General features: G+C 32.4%; 1 long non-coding RNA gene across 1 annotated transcript; it reads left to right on the top strand.

Moving 5' to 3' along the window:
• The first annotated feature begins 3,462 nt into the window (after positions 1 to 3,462).
• On the top strand, positions 3,463 to 10,945 carry LOC132945812 (uncharacterized). Its single transcript, XR_009664605.1, has 4 exons — positions 3,463 to 3,858; positions 4,354 to 4,410; positions 4,806 to 4,859; positions 10,495 to 10,945. It is a non-coding gene; the product is annotated as an uncharacterized LOC132945812 (long non-coding RNA).
• The last annotated feature ends 11,556 nt before the right edge of the window (positions 10,946 to 22,501 follow it).

The raw sequence follows: 22,501 nt of genomic DNA, 5'->3' as shown, positions 1-22,501 counted from the left end.
ACTGAACGATTGACGGTGTTGTTTCCCGATTATGCAGTCGCTGCATACAAATTGATCGTCCTTGGCTGAATAATCAATATTATGTTTTGCCAAACAATTCCTCACGTATTGAATATTCTGGTGAGCTAAACGCTTATGCCATACTTCTAATCGTTTTTCTACTGCAATGTTCGCATAACATTCAGCTTTCGACGGTGTTTCGACTTTGATCTGTAATTCAAACAACCTACCGCATCTTGTGCCTATGCATACAGGAATCCCGTTTCTTTTGAACACACACGTTTTATTGTCTGACGTTAGTTCTAAACCTTTGTCTAACGCTGACCCGCACGAGAATAAATTAAATTTTAATCCCGGCACGTGCAATACATTTGACAAGTAATTTTTATTCCAATTACCGTTCACGTATGATAATATATTAATATTACCTTTTCCTGTTGCGTACAGATTTGTTGCGTCACCAATTGTTACCTGTTGTGTATATTTCAATGGTTCATAACTTGTAAACCATTCTAGGTTCGCGCTCATAATATGATCCGACGCGCCCGAGTCTAAAACCCACGTATCTGTTGTAGTTTCATTTATCCTTGACTCGCTTACAAATGCATTTAAATTTGTACCTGTAGTACCGGTTTTCCCACCTTTCATACTACTTAGAAATTTCTTACAGTTTCTTTTATAATGACCAATTTTACCATAGTAATAACATTTAACATTACTTTTATTAGTAAATTGCTTTTTACCTTTACCATAACTGCCGTTTTTTCCATCGGATCTGTTTTGAAATTTGGCTGGAAATGCACTCGATTTCTCTTGTTCACCAACTTCACCTTTGATCTGGATAACCCGTGATTCTTCAATCAACAACCGACTAGTTAAATTATTTATATTTTTACTTCCCGTTGGGACTGAATCCCAAGCACTGTAAAAATGATTATATTCTTTTGGTAATGTCATTAGTATTTTTGTCATAACCATGTTATCCGTAACTGGTTCACCCGCTACTCTCAGTTTCCTTCCTAAATTGACCAATTTAGAAATATGCGTCGACATGTCATCTGTCGACTCCTTTGAATAACTAAAAAATTGTTGTTGAAGCAAATGTATACTTGCCTCAGACTTCTGCTCGTAAATACTCAGCAGTTTCTCCCACATTTCCAATGCAGTCTCACAGACCTTCATCTGGAACTTCCATAACGACCAGTTTTCCGCACATAATTTTGTTATCTTCACCGTGTCTTCCATGACCGATGGTTTCTCGTATACTTTCCTGTATAACAATTTATAACAAAACTTTACCTATGTACACTGTTCCGCTGTTTTCCGAAATCCAGGATATCTCCGACTGGTTGTAGTTTTCTGCGTTAATACAAATATAAAAATACTTCGATCACGAATCCACTAGACTGTATGTCTTGGTTATTGACTGGGCTAATGTCCTGGGCTATTGTCCTGGGCTATTGTCCTGGGCCCATAACCTGTTAAAAGTGGAGCTTGACAGACTAATGATGTTAGCATTAATATAATAAGTTATAACACGACAATATGATTATGTATAAGTATAATATATAATAACGTAGAACTAACTGGACAATTAAACTGTGACTATACACACACACACCGCGTACACTCGGTATGACAGCGTCTGTGCAAGTGATTATTACATACATCAAAAGCCCTATTTATATGAACAATGGAGGCCATCCCGTATCCGTATATAATATAGAAAGCGATAGTAAAGGTGTTACACAGCTATATCGTAACTGCATAAGTATCTATTAGAAAACGACATTGTACACGCACGTGTGTTTACATGGTTTGAATACTAATATTAATTGTATATTTCAACAAAAATAAATATTTCAGATATTCTCCTATAAATAAAATTTAACATAGCTAATGCTTAATATTTGATAAAAATTGTTTTGGATAATAAGTATGTAGTCAGGACTTAGGTATACATTTTGTCACAAAATATTATACTATTTTGGATAGGTAATCATTGGCGGGACTAGGCTGGTGAAAAAAGGTCGTTAGCACCCCAAAGTTCTAATTTTTTAGGTCTAACTATCATAATCATATTGAAATACCATAAATTACGATTATTGTAGCACCTCACGTTTTAGAGGTCTAGTTGCGCCTATGTAGGTAATACACTACAAATCAAGTATTAAATTATAAATCAATAATGTTACTTAATTAATGTTTTGGAATATTTATAAATTAACAATAATATTATTCTATATATTTCATTTGCAGTAAAATATTATTGTAAGTACCTATGTTTTTACTAACTATGATAAATGTTTGCAAAATGACAACTTATGTTCTAATCTAAAATACATATTTATGATTTATAGTATATTTAAATAAAAATATATGCGGCCACATTCAGAGTAAGTTAAGATTATTTTTTAACTACTTTAGTTTATTATACAATATCCGCTGTTGTCGTTGTTACTACAACAGAAACCATTCTGTTTTAACTTTTAATTATTACACTTCATAAAATAATAATATATGAAAACTCAATCTTATCTGATAATAGAGACAAAAGTAGAAGATATAATATAATCTCACTAATAAAACAAATTAAATATTACTAGCTTACCCTGCGCACTTTGTTGCCCGTAAAAAATTACAACTCTTAAAAAAATTCTAATTGTTCAACTCCTTTTGGGTGGAACTCGTTGCATTAAGTTCAGCTCAGACATCCTGGTAGGCTATCCAACTAGGTATGGCGGATCGCGGACAATGTACGAAGTATTCAAGTAGGCAACGACCGCCGATGAGCAGCTATTAGTGCTACTCAGCCATGTTTATAGGCAATGTGCGAAAATTGAAATTGATGTATGCTTGTATCTGATCTGCCCGATAACCAATGGCAACTAACAAAATAGTAAACACTATTTTCTACTAATTATTTCTTCTATATAACCAAAAGTAACCATTTATAAAAAAAAATTTCCATCTTAATCTCAAAATTCTTGTTTGAGCACCTCCTGGGTTGGACCTTCCAGATCTAATTGTGAATCTAAACCTTTCTCTTGAATCACTCTATTAATTAAAAAATACCGCATCAAAATTCGTTGCGTAGTTTTAAAGATCTAAGCATACAGACAGGTAGCGGGGCTTTGTTTTATACTACCTATGTTAAGATTATCTTTGAATTTGTATTTGAATTCTAACATTCTTCTGAAGAAAACTATTATTGAAAACTATTATTAATATAGTGTCGAATTAGGTACCCGAATTAAAAGTATGAATTACGATAATAATTATTAACTGTCATATTATGTTTGAATTTAGATAATCCAAGTAAGTTTATTTTGAAAAATGAATGGATAAAGAGTGGATAAATTAATGGAGTTTTTTAATTTTCTTTTCACATTACCTATTTGATTTATTGAGACTAATTATTATTTCAATGTAACAGTGAAAGAATACAGAATATAGATGAAAGTTAAGCTGAATGTTAATATCAGTCATTTCTATGCATTGTAAAATTTTCGAAATTTCACATCAAACGCTATTTGCATATGTATTTGTTTAGTCCGTCAGTCATTTTCAAAAAATGAACCTGTTTTTAGTCATACCACTTCATTAGGCCATTTAAAAGCAGAAGCAACTACTGAAACGGTTTCTGAGCCGGGGTGGCGCAAGTGTGCATACAAAGATAAGTATCTGATGTAATTGAGAGTATACACTTCACATCAATGAAAAAAAGAAAATAAGATTTTTTTTACGTTATTAAATAATTTTTATATCAGACAGTTACTTATTAATTTTTGTGTATTTTGTTTAAATTATTTTTAGTAAAAAAGATGAGCATAGATCGAGTGAAAAATTTAAAATTACGTATGCTATTTTATATTTATTATTTACATATATTATAGATATTTTAGAGCATTTGATCTGTAATATATTATTATCGACCGTGTATCTCTATATATTACATACATTATGTACGTCTATCACACAATATAACGTATAATATTCAACATAGCGAATGTACAAAGAATTCAAAATCTAATCAAATATCAATAACCCTTGGAAAAAGTTATTTTATTTTATTTATTTCTCTAATAATTTTTCCTTTTTATTTACATTTACATCTATTTGTGGCTTTTATATGCAATAAAGGATAATATTAAACAACCATTGAAAACTGTTTATTCATAATATCATCTAGGTTAAATTTTAAATTAATGTAATGTTTCGGAAAATTTTTACTACAGTATATCATGAATCACAGAGTAAAAACTAAAGTTGTCTAATAATATATTCCGAACTCAGAAATTTTAAATACCTTCATAATACTGACATATAAACTTTATATAATAATGTTTACAGCCAATTTATTAAGATTTGAAAGCTATAATTTTTACGTGTTGAGAATGAAAACTATGGGTAAGTTATTTGATTAATGAATATTTTAATTTGAGTTGTATATTTACTAATATTAAATTAATTATATGAAGTACATTTTTATAAATCTCAGTTTTTAATTTTAAATATAATTGTATTTTTATCATTATTTCAAGGACTATTTTTCAGTGTTCTAATTTATATATTGTAGGGAATAGCAAATTTTACTTGGAATATTATTTAGTATACTTTTTATTCATAATAATCTTATTAACGTGCAATTATTTATGGTTGAAATAAATTACAAATGGTAAAATGACCAATCGGCCGTCTTAAAAAAATTTGAGAACAACGTACAACATCGACGTTTGTCAAAGCGTTCGAATGCTTCAACACGGCTATATATTGATTAATTATTTTATAATTTTTCTTTTTAGGCGTAATACCATTTCATTTAGATTTTTTCAAAAAGAAATTTGGAGTATTTTTGGGTGAGAAATGATTTAATTTTTTTATTATATGTTTTCATTCATCAATAAATAACAGTTTTATTTAATCATTAATCAATAATTTACACATTTTTAAGACACCTGTGAATCAATTATTGCATAAATTCGTAAATATTATAAGTCTTTGAATATGCTTGGTTAAACTACATGTATTATGATATTCGTATCGTATTAACTTATACTCATTGAAGAGTATGAAGCATATTCTTGTAGTTACTCAAACACAATATTTTACTTATGAGAAATAAAAATCAAACGAGATACGTTATATTTAGAAATCTAGAACATTTTGCAAATATAAATTAATAACATATTATACATTTAAGCCTAATTATCTGTCTTGAAAATTATATTTTTCAAAAGTATTCAAGTACAGAATACAGATAAAGATAATATAATATGTACTTATTTTGAAAAGTAATCAAAATATGTATTTAAATATTCAGTAAAAAAAAATATTTGAGTAGAAATACAAATTTAAGAAAGTATTTTTAGATTCTGTAAAATACTGACTTTTAAAAATATTTTTTTTGCACGATTTATTATGTTACTGATCCAGTTTTTCATGTTTAACGTTAATTGTATAGAGACTTTTAAACTATATAATTTGGTTTAACTATAATTTAAACTTTACTCATTGTTATCTTTAACTAAAGTCATCTGTTAAAAATGTTCAAAATATATTAATATAACATTTCAAATTTTTTTTAACATGATTAAAATTATAATAGAATTTATAAACTAAAAAGAATAAATATTTGATTTTATATACGGATTCATTGAGAATGTAAAATTTAAAACCACTTAAAGCTAATTTTTTTCATTATGTCTAATCCTATTATTACTGGTGTACATAGATTGTCAACTATTATTATTTTATGATTTATTACTATCGTTCCTATTTTTATCAGAGTCACAGCTGTTCCTAGAATGTTCAGTTTAGAATTGGTCGCCGTTTCAAGGAAGAGTTCGCTTTCGGAAGTTAGGTTATTACATTTAATAGTATTTTTGTTTATAACTGTTACACTAGTTTTTTTTTCAAATCCATCATTTATATGCTCCGTTAGTCGTAAAAGTTGTTGAGTAGTGGAGTGGTGAGATTTAAATCCAAATTGGAAATGCGGGATAGCATTTATTGCATTTAAATAACTGGTAAGCCTTGAGTGAATAATTTTTTCAAATATTTTTGATACTGAGGACAGAAGGCTTATAGGTCTGTAATTTATGGGGTTTGAGTTATCTTTACCTGGTTTTTTGAACAATATTATTGTAGCCAATTTCCATTCAGCAGGAAAGTACCCGATTTTTATTAGGGAATTGAATAAGATGGATAAATATGTTATTGCTTTTCTGGGTAGATTTTTTAGAATAGTATAAGTGATTAAATCGTGTCCGGGTGTTTTTATTTTTGGTAACTTTTTGATTATATCTAAGATTTCATTGGGGTTTGAGTATGGCAGCATATTTTGGGGATGAATATCGTACTCGCTTAGTTTTTGTTGAACTAGATAGTTTGTAGAGTTATCTAGTGAGCTGTTTAATGTAAAAGAATTTTTAAGAGTATGAGCAAACAATTCGCATTTATCGGCTTCTGTATTTAGATAAGCATCTCCCATTTTCAAGGGGGGGATTTCATTGGAATTCGGTTTTATTAATCTTTACATTTAATAGTATTTTTGTTTATAACTGTTACACTCGCGCATGTATCTAATAACAATGTAGTAGTTTGGTCATTTATTTTTCCTTGTATTTCTATTTTAATTTTTTCTTTATTATTATCATAATAAGTATAAATAGTATTATTTGTATTTGTATTTTTGACGATATTTAAAGGTATGTTGATGGTAATGTATTGTTGTTCCTGTGCAGACCCAGTTATCTGTGGAACTATTAGTTTTTTTTATACAAAAGTATTACAGTTTCTTTTTATGTGTCCCGGAATTCCACAATGAAAACATATCGGTGGCCCTTGTTGATTTCCATAAGTATAATTAGTATGGGGTATTGTTCCCTGATTACTTTGTGTAGGGCGTTGTGTGTTGGATAATTGGTTATTATTTTAAATATTATAATTATAATTTTGTTAAAAGTTTGGTCTAGGAAATCGGGTGATTGTCATCTGGTTATTATTTATTTTGTGGGATAGTTGTAATTCAGATAAAAGTTTGGTCTTGGATTATTTTGATAATATTCATTTGGGTTATTAAATATAGGTGGTTGGTAGTGTTGATTTCTATTATAAAAGCTGAATCCATTGTTATAACTAGTTCACCCTTCGTTCTGATAACTATTGTTACTATGGGGTATGTTATTTTGAGTTTGTCTAATTTTAATTTGACTTATATGATTTTTTAATACCTCTATTTCTTTAGTCAATTTCTTTACTTCTCCCTTTACTTTGTCCTCCGATCTCAATAGATTTGTTAATTATAGTTTCTCTAGAGTTTTTTTAATGCTTGCGATCGATGTATTATCTGCTAACCTTATTAAATGAAAAGTTTCTTTGGGTAGGTACTCCTTTTAAAATGTGTTCACATATTTCTTCTTCCGTCATATTCTTGTTTATTTTATAACATATTCTTACTATTTTAATTATAAATTCTTTATATGCTTCTTCTTTTGCTAGTTTCAGATTTTTCAATTTTGCATTAGCAAGTGTTTATTTCCTACTAATGTTAAGATAAATATTCAGATAAAAAAAAAATTAAATAACTTAATTTTTATTTTTACTATATGTTTTCTCTGATAACATAACCCCTATATGTAATTTACTCCTGTTCTTGAAACTTAAAATCTTGTAAATCTCGTAAAAAAATTCAAACGATTTTATTCTTATATGTAAATTATCTAACCAAGTTATTCCTTTATTCCCTATACGTCTATACTTTTATATCTAATACTTAAAATCTCGTAAGTAAAATTTTAATTGAAATTAAAATTATTAGATGCCTAAACATAAATTTTCTAGTCCCGCAACTCTTTCAATTCTTTTACTCATATTCTTAATATTTAATATATATCATGTATATCATAAATTGTAAATATAATAAAAAAAAAACTTCAATTATTCTTAACTCAACTACACTCTAATTTTATTATTTTCCTACTATTCAATTAACTAAACTTAATAACTAGTAACAAATCGAAACCAATCGTAAATATCTGTTACTTCAACTAATTAAGAGCTTCTGCGCCTCCACCAATATGTAACGTGGTCGGGAATGACCCGTTCAATATAAGATATTCAAGGAAGAAATTAGTTCTTTTGAATATATTTTTACCGTAACTCGAGAGCACGAATGGTATTAGGATCCTAATATTACAAATAAATAACGATTGATCTAAATTATTATTAATACAAACAAATTTAATATTACTTACAATATACGAACAAAGTTACCAAAAAGGTAGGATTGTACGGAGTTCAGGTGCGCGTGATGGAATAGCGGGGAACTGCCTTTCTCTTACATAGCGATATTGGCCGGAGCTCATAAAATATATAAGTGGCACGTAAACCGAAGGGGTTTAATATATATTATAGTCAGCGCATAATATGCCTATTGTGCATATTATGATGCTTATAAAATAAACGTAATGATGTAACATACGTTACACAACAATTCTCAAGGAAGATGAATCATGGGTGGGTTCTGACCATAGCTGAAATGTAAGCACGTCATCTGGAACTCGATTTCCAATTTCCAAACGAAAAATATCGTTCCTGAACTCTATATAGAGCAATGTCAACCATTGATCGAAATACTCGAAAATATGGCGAAATAAATCAATATGAATTCAAAAAAAGTCATCTGGTATTATGATTTATGACTAAATAAACCAGAAAATACTGACAGAACTAGGTACCTACCTAAAAAGGCTATTTTTCATCCAACACACATAAACAATGTCATCGTTCAAAAAGAATGATTCCTTAACAATGGAAACGAGCGCAAGTAATCATGCTGCTTATACCAGGAAAATTCTTACAGATCGATATCGCTTCTTCCGAGTTTATCACAATTATACAAAAAATACTTTTAAGTGATTAAAAATGTTGATAGACTATACACGAAGAAGCAATTACTGTCTGGAAAAAGATATCAGCAGTGTTCGCGTAACTATTTCGTACATACTTTATTCAGATGGCATTCTAACCAACAACAATTCAATGATATCAATGTTATAGCAATAATGGTAACTGATGAAAAACAGCAGACTGTTAATAATGAACATCAACAGACACGTTTCCAACTCTACAAAACGTTAGAAAAACAAAATTAACAGTGATAAATCGGTGAACGTCAATTACACGTTCGTAAAAGTGTTTATGGTTCAATACTATATTTGGATCAACAGATCATCCCAATGAACGATTCTGAAAAATATCTAAGAATACACCTTTCATTACTCACCAAAACATCATGTTTGTCAGAAAAAACTGTAAATTAAGTAGAAAACGAGAAAACTTCATTGGGTGGTCGGAAGACACTCCGAACTAGATCTTACAAGTAAACGTCTATTATACGTAGCAATATTTAAACCAATATGAACCTATGGAGTATAACTGTGGGTGGAGTGGGCAGTGGCTAGGGTGGCTGGTGGGCGATCCCCGCCATGGTGTGGCGAAACTTTTGGCTCCTTGAATAAATTTTGGCCCATAACTTATAAATATTTTATTATTAGCCCAATATTAGGCAAAATTGTCTGTTCTGGTGGGGTCAATTTTTGTTCCCAGGACTAGTCCGCCCATACAACTGTGGGGTTGTGTTGGTGAATCCAACATTGAGGCTATTCAACGCTGCCAAAAAATTGCTCTTTGTACTATTGTCTGACAACAGAACGACAATGGCTGAATCAACTCATGACTACTAATAAAATATTATACTAAGTCCACTGGGAGTGGTTACCCGTACATGACGTATATATACAAAACAAGGTGTAACAAAAAAACTGACAAAAAAATAAACTGATGTTACTTAAACGTATGACAAAAATTGTAAAAATTATATGATAACTAAATAGTTTAAAGAATAAACCCATTTTAACAAATTACCATAAATAATATTTTTTTAAAAGTTATTGCGTTCCAAATTAATTTAATCAAAAAAATATTGATATTTTAAAAAATTCTAAAAAATAAACTACTCGACTTAGATAAATGCTTTTACCATCCAAATCGTTCTTATAATCAAATTCACAAATTGGCTATTTTGAATTTATTCATAAAAAATTAAGTCAAATTTAAAAATTTTTTTTCAGTATTAAAAAATAAAAAATATTGTGTAGCGCAAGTGGCTATAAATTGTATGTGACAAAAATTTTTTAAAATAATGATAAGAACAAAAGTTCTTCCAAAAATCAGTTCTTTCTGTTACACCCTGAATATCTACATAAAATATTTATTTAGGACAACCTTTGATTATATAACTTTCGTTATAATGATAAAGATTTCTTGTGTTAAAAAAAATATATAGATATGTATCTGAATACTTTTATTCAGATATTTTTACTCAAGTACTTTACAAGACTGCCTATTAGTATAATAAACGCATTGTACATTCTTATTTGATGTCGTTTGAATGGAATAGCATTGTGTAATCATTTGTTATCATTTCAGACTGGATACAAGTAACAATTTTTGAAGAATTGGGAGGAGATTTAAAAATAGATTGAACTCGAGAACTCACCAATGATGTACCTTTCAATAATGCACAACCAGTGGGCAGTGATATACCTACCATAAATGAATGAGATTAATGATATAGGCTCAGACATACTACGTTTAATTTACCCTGCAATTTTGCTTTATAAAAATATTACTATTCATATTTTGTTTTAATTATACTAACAGGGTCATATAGTTAATTTTAGTTTGTTTTGATGTACCGATAGGACCGTCCTATATAATATTAAAATTAATATTTAACTAAGTAAAATTATTATTCTTTGACCGCTGAAAATATGTTAACATTGTATTAGTTTTAACTATTGAACTGCTGAATTTTTTTTTATATATATCTTTTAACCTAAAATGTTTAGAATATAACAGTTTTATCGTCATAAAAATGCTACACACATATTTAAAACAATATTATAATTTAATATTTTTAGTAATGTTAAGATAATAATATAATACTTATGTTTATATTGTGTTTCCAATATAACCCTAAAACCCAATTTCCTTAAATTCTTTCTCCATAATTTTTCACTTGTTAGAAAATGCCATCCTAGTGTTATCTGTACTTCACCACTGCCTGTTTTTTTGTCAAAGTGGTTGTTTGTTCCCACTTTGTTATACCACAGTCCCATGTCAGTATTTCCTTATACTCTGAAATAAGGATTCGTCGATTTAAATTATGGCACCGAACAAGTATATTTTATGATATTAATGTGAATAAAGTAATTTATACATAGCCTATTTAAGTGGAACCTTTTTTTAAATTTGAAATTCTTTTTTTTTTACAAGAAATATACAATCTATACATTTAAACGCAATAAGTATACGTGAGATTAGAATAAAAATAACATTATGAAGTTGCGGGAATAAGGACCCACCTATTAGTAGCATTAAATATAAAAGTTGATCATTTTATAAATTTTAACAACAAAATAATTATTAAATGTTTAATTTGATAAATGATGTCAAAATTTAAACATTAAATTCTTATAAAAAAAAATTTTTGTGTTTTTAATATTTTTTAAATGCTATAGTAAAATATGTAATATATCAGGAACCTTGTAAACTACTGGGAAATTTTAACTTTTGATTCCCCAAAGTACCAACTAGATTAATTTTCCTATCAGAAAAGTTACTGTTGAAGATAATCCAAGCACTTTTACTGTCCTAAAAGGTGACGACAGACACAAAAGAAAATTAAAAAACTAAAAAAAAAACACACATCATTGTAAAATCAATACATTCATCGCTTCGCTCAGAATCTAAAAGAATAATTAATTTTTCAGATTAAAGAAGTCCAGAAATGATCAGTTTTTTCTGTAAACTTCTTTTACTTTTTTTTCTAAGTTTAAAATGTGTGTTATAATTTATAATAAAAACAATTTAGTGCATTATATTTACAATTATTTAAAATTTTTATGGAATTTTTTAAGTTTTTTCAGGAGATTAAAATCATTGTTAATAATTAGAATAATTTACAAAGAAAAAGCCAATTGGGGGGAGCAGCTTCATCCACCCACCCCGCCTGAGGACGCTCTTGGCCACTTGCTCACCAAATAGCCATATTATATCTAAATAATTTATAATTTATAATAAGATAATAATTCTTAGTATTCTGCAACACACCTCCTCGGCTGTCAAACCCAGTGGCTGTCGATATTTATACCTAACTTGTAAGAGTGCAGAACGCAGTTTATTTTGTGTGATTGAGTGATGGTTCTTTATTCTTACGTAAATAGTCAAAACAGTTTATTTATGTTATACAGTTGTTCTTTTATTTTGACCAGTGCTCTTCGAGCTACAGATATTTTGGTATAGAATTTTAAATAGTTTTTACAATATTTTCTTTTTACATAATTTGCTCATTGAGCTACAAATATTCGATACGTTAGTTGTTTGATGAGTGGTATGATTCACGTGGGTGCCGTAGGGTTGATGGATAGACCAAAACAGCCGACTCGGTTGGTGGTGTTTGGCGGGTGTAAAGGATGCGGCTATCGGGCGTTGATTCGTCCTCGACAACACTGCTTCCTAGGTGCACGTATTAGTTGCGGCGCGGAGTGGTGGCTGTGATGACAGCACGTCCTACAGCGGCGGCAATAACAGTTGCAGGCAATTGGTTCGACGGTGGCGCGTGTGAATGACGGCGACGGTCGGCAGGCAGACTTGACGGTGGCGCGTGCGGGTGACGATGACGGTCGGCGGGCCAGCTCGACGGTGGCGCGTGCGGGTGACAGCGACGGTCGGCGGTTGCGGACAACGACCACTGCTGTTTGGAATCGGTAGCTTGAACAGTACGCTGCTAAGGCGTACCACTACCGACTCCGCACAGAGAGTGTTGTGGGGGAGCTCTCTCCAATGCTCTAGGCGTGAGTAGCTTGATCAGTACGCTGCCAGGGCGTACCACTACTCACACTGTCAAGGCTGGAAGAGAGGTGTGGAGGGAAGTTACGTTAAAATGACGAATGAAAGAACTATTGAACGATTGAATGAATGATTGAACGTTTTGATTTTGATTTGAATGATTTGAATTTGATATGATACCGTAGGCTCTGCTCTGGCCTGTATAAATGTAGTTTGGTGCTTATTGCTGCTGGTTGGTGTGTTGAATAACATTGACCACATTGTCTTAGTTTTCTGCATGATGCGTGTTAGTTCTCATGTGGGCGGCTAAATTATATTGATGTAGTTTTAAATAATCTGGTTGATTTTTGTATTGCTGACATCAATTTGTGTTTTTCCGTGTCGGAAATTCTTGTAAGGTGGTCCGGTCTTAGAGCGCGTGTACTGCCGCGCGCTCTGTACGGCGTTAGTGCGTTTTTCTATTTCGACGCATTTTTGTCGTTATTCGACACATGTGTTGCTTTACGGGCAGGAGAAGTAATGGGCATTATAGTAGGTCAAGTTATTAAGTACCACAACACTTTACGCGATCATTAGTGGTATTACTGATGAGTAAAATGCTGGAAAGTCACGATTAGGTCGGTTCGGTACCGTTTCATCGGATGCTGGTTATGTCCGGTAGATGGCGCGGGTTGTTTCATTTATGCTTATTAATTCTGTCTCGTTACATAGTCCCCTTTTACATTTATTTTTTTTTTCTTTTTTAAATGTAAATGAAAACTAAGTATAAAAAAAATAAATGTAAACCTTTGAATACACTCGGTACAGGTGGTTATTCAGCCGGGTTTGCGGCATATTATCATTCATCTGTAAGTACAAAAAAAAAGGTTATGGTTGTGTACTTAGCTCTGATGAATGATAACTTTATGTATTTTGCTTTATTGTTTTGCAGGATTGTCTTCAGTACCGCATTTCCCTGGGTCTGGAGGCATGTACCGTTTGACATTTTTAATGTTGTGTGTGGATACTATATTTTGTCCGTTGTGTCCCCTTGGTAACGGTCCCATCAGGTCCAAAGACACGATTTGTAGTAGCTCGGTGGGCAATATGCTCTGCATTGGTCCCCTAGCTCGTTGATTGCTGCACTTGGCCTTTTGACATAGGTCACACGTCTTAAGGATTCGTTTGACTGTGCGGTACATATTGGATAGTTGATACTGTCGGTGTAGCATTTGATACGTCTTTGATGGTCCCAAATGTCCGTATCTTTCATGCGTCTCCTGGATTATTGCCCTGCTCATCATTTGGGGAATCATAAGGAGGTACCGTCCTTGTGGCTTTTTTGTAAATAGTAGTTTGTTAAATATGACAAATTGTTGTTCGTATTTTTTGTTGTCTACTTGTAATAATATTCTTCGTAACTTCGGATCAGCTTGCTGTAGTTGTTCAAGTTGGCCGAATTGTTGTACCAGTGATTGGCTGTATTCGTTCAACATTAATTTGTTGATGGCGATCTGTATGTTTTTGAAGTCTGCGTCAGGTGACTGCGGGTATCTGGTTAAGGTGTCCGCACCCACGTTGTCTTTCCCTGGAATGTGTTCGATGTATAAGTTATATTCTTGCAGTTTGATTGCCCATCGTGTTAATCTGGAATTTAACAGTTGGCAGCTATTTAAAAATACGAGTGCTTGATGATCCGTTAATAGATGCGTTTCGTAGCCTAAAATATAGTTGCGGAACTTCTTGCACGCAAATACTATTGCGAGGAGTTCAAGTTCAGTTGTTCCGTAGTTTCGTTCAGCTGTGCTGAGGGTCCTACTGATGAAACTTAAAGTCTGATGATGGCCACTTTGGTTTATTTGAAAGAGTTCGGCGCCTAAATGCGTGTGTGAGGCGTCGGTGCTGATGTAGAATTTATTATTGAAATCAGGGTACTGTATGACGATATCTTCGAGGAACTTTTGTTTAATTTCTTCGAAGGCTTGTTGTTGTCGACTTCCCCAATCCCAGGTGCTTTTTTTCTTGGTTAGTTCGCTTAGAACTTCCGTGTTCTGTGATAGATCGCGTATGTACTTCCTATAGAAGTTAATGAAACCTATGAATGCTTGTACTTGCTTTTTGTTTTTTGGTGGCTGGAAATTTTGTATTGCTTTGACTTTCTCTGGGTCCATGGTCATGCCTTCCGCTGATATTACGTGGCCTAGGAAGATGACTGATTTCCGCAAAAATGCTGATTTTTTGAAATTAATTGTTACGTTGTGTTCCGCAAACTTTTTGAAAATTGCTTCGAGATGGTGTATATGTTCCGCGAAACTTTTCGATGTAATGTGAATGTCGTCCACGTATATGGCGACAAATTGAAGTATTTCGGGTCCGAGGACTTGATCCAGTATCTTTTGAAATTCCGCAACGGAGTTCACTAGTCCGAAAGGTAATACCTTATATTGATAGTTTCTACCTTTATGCAAAAATGCCGTGATCTCGCGACACTCTCGTTTCAACGGACACTGCCAATAACCAGCGGTTAGGTCTATGGAACTCAAGTACTTTACCCCTTGAAATTTGTTCATTATGTCTTCAATGTTCATCGGACGTTCCCGATCAGGGATGATGCGGGTGTTTATTTTCCTAGCATCAATGAATATCCGGACGTCACCGTTTTTTTTCTCAATCCCCACCATGGGAGATGACCAAGGTGATGTAGATGTCTCTATTATATCTAGTTCCAACATTCGCTGGATCTCTTGGTCGATTCGATTACTCTTCGATACCGGAATGGGGTATGGTTTTTGATAAATCGGGGTCCCCTGGGTTACCCGAATTTGACACTCAAATGCTGCGATTTTTCCTGGGTGGTCCGAAAAAATGTGGGCATATCGGTTCATGAGGGCGTCGAATTGCTCACTTTCTTCATCACTGATTGGTACTTGATTGTCTTTGTTTTCTTCACTGCATTCATCGATTGTGATGTCTTGTAAACTACCCTGTGGTGCAGTTATTTTCGGTAATTTTTTTGAAAATGGTATCAGGTAGATTTGTCCTGATATTTTCATTCTGATGGTATGATTGTCAAAGTCAATTTGTGTATGATATTTATTTAATATGTCCGACCCGATAATCCCTCGTTCGTTCAGTCCCTCGACTTGCACGAAGTTGGTTACTATGGTGGCTCCTCCAAGTTGACATTGACAAAATACTTGCTTTGATGTTTTGCATATTTGTTTACCGACTGCATTACTGATCTTTACCCCAGTGACAGGTAATTGTGGTACTTTTGGATTTTTCCTGATAATAGTGTCAACTACCTCTTTGGTCAAAACACTTATTGTCGCTCTGGTGTCTACTAGTACTTCTATTTCTTCTCCTTCAATAAGACACCGTATGTAAGGGCTGAATGACTCACCATTGCTTTCCATCTGGTTTATGGTTTGTTCCGGTTCATCATTTTCGTTGCTGGCGGTAACTTGGTTGATTTGTTGATTGTTATCTCTGGGTGTATTCTGATTGTTTTGTCGATTGTTCCATCGATTGTTCTGTTGATTATTGTTGTTCCGAGTGTAAGGCCTATTGATCCAATTGTTTCGTGTTGGTTGCCCTTCTGTGTTGTTGTTCTGATGACTGTTCTCGTGTTGATTGTTGTGTTGCTGTTGGTTCCGAGTGTTGTCCTTGCTAGATTGGTTTTGTCCTTCCTCACCTAGTATCTTCATTGCGGCTAGTATTGTTCGCTCCGGCATTGATACTAGAATGGCTCTTAGGTAGCCCGGGTAGTGTCTTGCAATATTTTTTACTATTTCCTGTTCTGACAGGTGAGGTACTTCAAGGTGCCGTAGTTTGGTAGCCCATGTCGCAAAGTGTTCACGAAAGTTAGTGTTCTGCGGTATTTGGGTGACACCAAGACACTGGCTCCACACTTGTATTTGGATTTCTCTTGACCAGTATTCATCAATGAACGCCTTTCGAAAGTCGTCATAATCCCTTAGTTGAAATCTTATGGTTGAAAACCAGCTGAGTGCTGCTGCTTTGAGACAGTCTCCCACAACTATTATTTTTTCTCCCACGTATAGTTGTTTGATTGCGAAATACTCGTCCAGGCGATGTAGGAAATCAACAGGGTGTATGTCACGGTTGTTACCATAAAATGACGGACGGGTCATTTCGTTGATATGTCCTGGTTCTGCCCTTAGATTATTTACATATTGCTGTTTTTTTTTTAAATTACTATAATTGAGTTTAATTTCATTTAACTCGTCCTCTAGTTCTGTAATTTTCTGCATATATTTTTCTTCATTGTCGGCAATTTTCTGCATATATTTTTCCTCATTGTCGGCAATTTTCTGTATGTATTTTTCCTCATTGTCAGCAATTTTCTGTAGTAATTGATTTACTAATAGTTGACTGTGTCGTTCAATTTCTCTCTTTAGTGTGTTGAATTCGTCTTTGCTGACCATTTCTTTTTTGGGTGGCATTTTAATGATGTAGATACTTAACGATGTAGGTTTTCTTCTTTATTTAAATGATGTAGGGGTCTTCTCTATCGAGTCCCGTGTTGGGCGCCAGTTGTAAGAGTGCAGAACGCAGTTTATTTTGTGTGATTGAGTGATGGTTCTTTATTCTTACGTAAATAGTCAAAACAGTTTATTTATGTTATACAGTTGTTCTTTTATTTTGACCAGTGCTCTTCGAGCTACAGATATTTTGGTATAGAATTTTAAATAGTTTTTACAATATTTTCTTTTTACATAATTTGCTCATTGAGCTACAAATATTCGATACGTTAGTTGTTTGATGAGTGGTATGATTCACGTGGGTGCCGTAGGGTTGATGGATAGACCAAAACAGCCGACTCGGTTGGTGGTGTTTGGCGGGTGTAAAGGATGCGGCTATCGGGCGTTGATTCGTCCTCGACAACACTGCTTCCTAGGTGCACGTATTAGTTGCGGCGCGGAGTGGTGGCTGTGATGACAGCACGTCCTACAGCGGCGGCAATAACAGTTGCAGGCAATTGGTTCGACGGTGGCGCGTGTGAATGACGGCGACGGTCGGCAGGCAGACTTGACGGTGGCGCGTGCGGGTGACGATGACGGTCGGCGGGCCAGCTCGACGGTGGCGCGTGCGGGTGACAGCGACGGTCGGCGGTTGCGGACAACGACCACTGCTGTTTGGAATCGGTAGCTTGAACAGTACGCTGCTAAGGCGTACCACTACCGACTCCGCACAGAGAGTGTTGTGGGGGAGCTCTCTCCAATGCTCTAGGCGTGAGTAGCTTGATCAGTACGCTGCCAGGGCGTACCACTACTCACACTGTCAAGGCTGGAAGAGAGGTGTGGAGGGAAGTTACGTTAAAATGACGAATGAAAGAACTATTGAACGATTGAATGAATGATTGAACGTTTTGATTTTGATTTGAATGATTTGAATTTGATATGATACCGTAGGCTCTGCTCTGGCCTGTATAAATGTAGTTTGGTGCTTATTGCTGCTGGTTGGTGTGTTGAATAACATTGACCACATTGTCTTAGTTTTCTGCATGATGCGTGTTAGTTCTCATGTGGGCGGCTAAATTATATTGATGTAGTTTTAAATAATCTGGTTGATTTTTGTATTGCTGACATCAATTTGTGTTTTTCCGTGTCGGAAATTCTTGTAAGGTGGTCCGGTCTTAGAGCGCGTGTACTGCCGCGCGCTCTGTACGGCGTTAGTGCGTTTTTCTATTTCGACGCATTTTTGTCGTTATTCGACACATGTGTTGCTTTACGGGCAGGAGAAGTAATGGGCATTATAGTAGGTCAAGTTATTAAGTACCACAACACTTTACGCGATCATTAGTGGTATTACTGATGAGTAAAATGCTGGAAAGTCACGATTAGGTCGGTTCGGTACCGTTTCATCGGATGCTGGTTATGTCCGGTAGATGGCGCGGGTTGTTTCATTTATGCTTATTAATTCTGTCTCGTTACAAACTCTATCCAGTTAAGGAGTAGTTGGTTGGCTTTTCCCACTACACGAACCGGTCCTTAGATCCGGGTTGTTGAATTGATATAAATAAAGTTTTCTGAGTTATATTTTACAGGTCCTAGAAACTTATGACCTGCGTTCATAAACTAACACAATTAACACGATATAGCAATGAATACAATGTTTTATTCAAGACTAAAATAATTATAATATTATAACCAATAAAATACACTATCACCTGAGTAACCCTGTTCTTAAGGGTAGTATATTGAAGATAACAGGAGTAGCGGAATACGAGTTGAACAATACTGAATTATTATAATTTAACTATTAGGTACGTTATTATATTATACTTAAAGTTAATCAATTAATTACGTTTAATAATATTATAAATATGACTATAGTAGACTGATGTATAGTCTCTATTTCACGGTTCAAAACTCGACTGGCTGCTATGCCAATAATACATATGCTCGTACTCTACGTTCCTGTTTTCTGTTTACCTAAGCAAATTCGCCGAGTGCGACATAAATGACGAGTCAGTAAACTGCGAATCGTTACAGTTACCCCCCTCGCCACTTAAAATCTGCCCTCAGATTTTAAATTGAAAAAAAAATTAAAATTAAAAAAAACTGTAATCAAAGGTATATGTTAGTAAACACGTGATTATACCTTGGTTATTTTCGACGATGAAGATCTATTCCGTACTTCTCGGTGAATATAGCCTTGTCGGAAAATCCCTCATTTAATCTTCTCAGGATATAACACGGTTATATTTTACTCATTTAAATTTAAGTTACTTTTGGTGGTCATGTCATTATTACGTTATTTTTTTAAAAGAAGAAAAAGAAATAATAAAAAAAAATAGAATTACATGTATAATATATACTATATATACATATACATTATACACATAAAATAAAAATTATACATTATAAAAATTGTATTTATTCATTATTGCTTACCTATCCAATGAAAAACGTTGCCAAAAATTGGATAAGTTTACAGATTATTTTGTGACAAGTAGACATGCCTTAAAATTATTACTATAGATTTGGGTTTACAATGTTTAGAACAATAGTGGTTCTCAGGTTTACATAAAGCCATAATAAACTAAAACTATTTGTTAGTAAAAAAAAAAAATATCAAGTATATAATAAAAGTATAAAGAAAACGTCATTACTGTATAGCCGTTAAAACAGCTGTTTAAGAATGTCATTCATAACATCGTAAATCATTGCTCTTGTTTTGCTACTCATTCTGAAATCATCTATGATTAGTATACAGTGTATATTTTATTATATCAAAAATATTATTAACATCGTCATCATTCATTCATCAATAACCCATGCATACGTTTTGTACTATGTTATATCCAATTGGAAACAGGGAACAAAAAGTAACAAATAGCCTCCTTGTTTGTTATAATGAAAAATACTTTGAAATCCTATTCAAATTTAGTTTTATTTAGTATCTATAACAACGTCGAAGTGGTATGATGTGTGCCTCATAATTATCGATACATTTTTGTCTTGACCATAATTCCTTTAATGAAAGTAATAGATGTCTATAGTTTCATTTAAAATAAGTATAATTAAAATAATATAGTATACCTATTTCGTTCTGTATCAAAATTTGCGCTTTATAACGTTTAAATACTTGGTTTTCATATTTCAAACGTAAGTATTTATAAGAATAAAATTATTCATAAATTGGCTAATACTTTGCCTTTTTCGGTATAACTGCTAGTAGTAAAAAAATTCTACCCACTTTATCATAAAAATTATGTCTTTCCTTGTTATATATGACAAGAATAAGGAAACACAAATTTATCATCGTAATATTTAACGCTTTTGGTCATTTTATATATGCGTATAAATAAATTTCATTAAAATATATATTTTTGAATGTATATAGTTTAGGTCATTAAGATATATTTTTCTCAATTTTCATATCTATCCATGTTTGAAATACTTGATAAGAGATTGTTCTAGGTGGGGTCAATGTGGACACATTATGAAATGCCGACTCACAAGGTCTCTTTCTAGAATTTAAATATCTAACAAATAAATTTTTTGAACATAATAAAAATTGATTTATTATAACTCTAGTTGTGCCTAAACTCTGATACTTATTATACTTTTAATGAAGTCATAACAATTTTCGAATAATTTGAAAAACTTTTAAGTAAGTTTATTAATTATAGGTCTTCGTATAAATAAGGGCACACAAACAACGCACATTAAGTTTTTTTTTTTTATTTCTTTAATTACCATTGATTTTACTTTCATTATACATAGACTATTGTAGAATATATTATGTGTTATATTTTTATTGTATCATTTAAATACTATGTAATTATTTATTCTTTAAACGAGTGCGACTAAATGATTTACTTGACGTATTTGTAATGTTTGGGCTAGTGTAGCCCCTAAAAGTACATTCTGCATTTATTTCTAATATTTTCTAATTTTTTTTTATTTTTAAACTGGTGCATCTAAATAACTTTTTTGACGTCTACGTATTGGTTAGGTTGTTGCAGTCTCTAAAAAATAACTTCTGCATTTATTTTTGATATATTTTATGATAATGTGTATAACTATATACCCTACAATTATTATTACAGCGTATAATGAATAATTATGAGTAGTTAAATATGTTTCCTTTCTTAAACTTTCTTCTTGTATTTCTAACATGTTTATTACAGAGTCTAATGAATTAGAAGATTTTGATATATCAGATAATTGGTTGTCTATCGTCTTTAATACCGGTATAGTTATTGGTGGTTCTTGTATTTTATTAATTTTATTTATTAAGTTTGTAGACACATTTGTTAAGTGAAATTGTGGTGCAAAGTCTATATTTGTCGTCATATTAGCATAACAATTATTTGGTTTTAAAATTGTTGTAGGGGTTGTTACATAGCAAGCTTCGTTTATTGATAGGATCCCTGTTCCAAATAGTTTTAGTATTTTACTATTATCTGGGCATACTAATTTTTTATAAGATATTAACATACTGAAAATGTAAGAACAAGTGTTCGATTGACGGTTGTCGTGAGACTAATCTGTATGTAATATGCAATAATACAATATAGGTATAATAATGAAATCGCCTTATTTCATGCTGATATCGGGTTTCTTTTTATTATGAATAATAATACGTACTATGCGTTGGGTGTTTTTTATCGATAAATTTCTTTATTTGTTGTACATGAATTGGCACATCTACTAATTTACCATTCTTAGGTAATTTTATTAAATATGAATTTGTATTTAATTTCTTTATTATGGGATATGGTCCATCATATCTATCGGAAAATGTATGTTTACGTACTGGTATTTTTACTAAGACCTGTTCGCCTACTTTAAAATCTATGTCTGATTTATTTTTATCTATATTTGTTTTTTGATTCTCAAAAGCTTTTTTTAATATCTCCGGTATAGTGTCACGAACTCTCTGTAATTTATTTAATTCTTCGATAACTGAGTGCTCTAATGAATTAGGGATTACTGCGATGTCAAAAATTAAACTAGGTTCGTAACCGTGAAGTAAATAAAACGGAGAATATCCTGTCGAATAATGTATTGCTGAATTATATGCGTGTAATACTATTTTTAATACATCGGACCATTTCTCATTATCTTGC

Source organism: Metopolophium dirhodum, chromosome 5 (genome assembly GCF_019925205.1).
Source record: "Metopolophium dirhodum isolate CAU chromosome 5, ASM1992520v1, whole genome shotgun sequence".
In the NCBI taxonomy this organism is placed as follows: Eukaryota; Metazoa; Arthropoda; class Insecta; order Hemiptera; family Aphididae; genus Metopolophium; species Metopolophium dirhodum.
The sequence above is the reverse complement of the archived record's forward strand: the minus strand, read 5'-3'. Positions and strand labels throughout refer to the sequence as shown.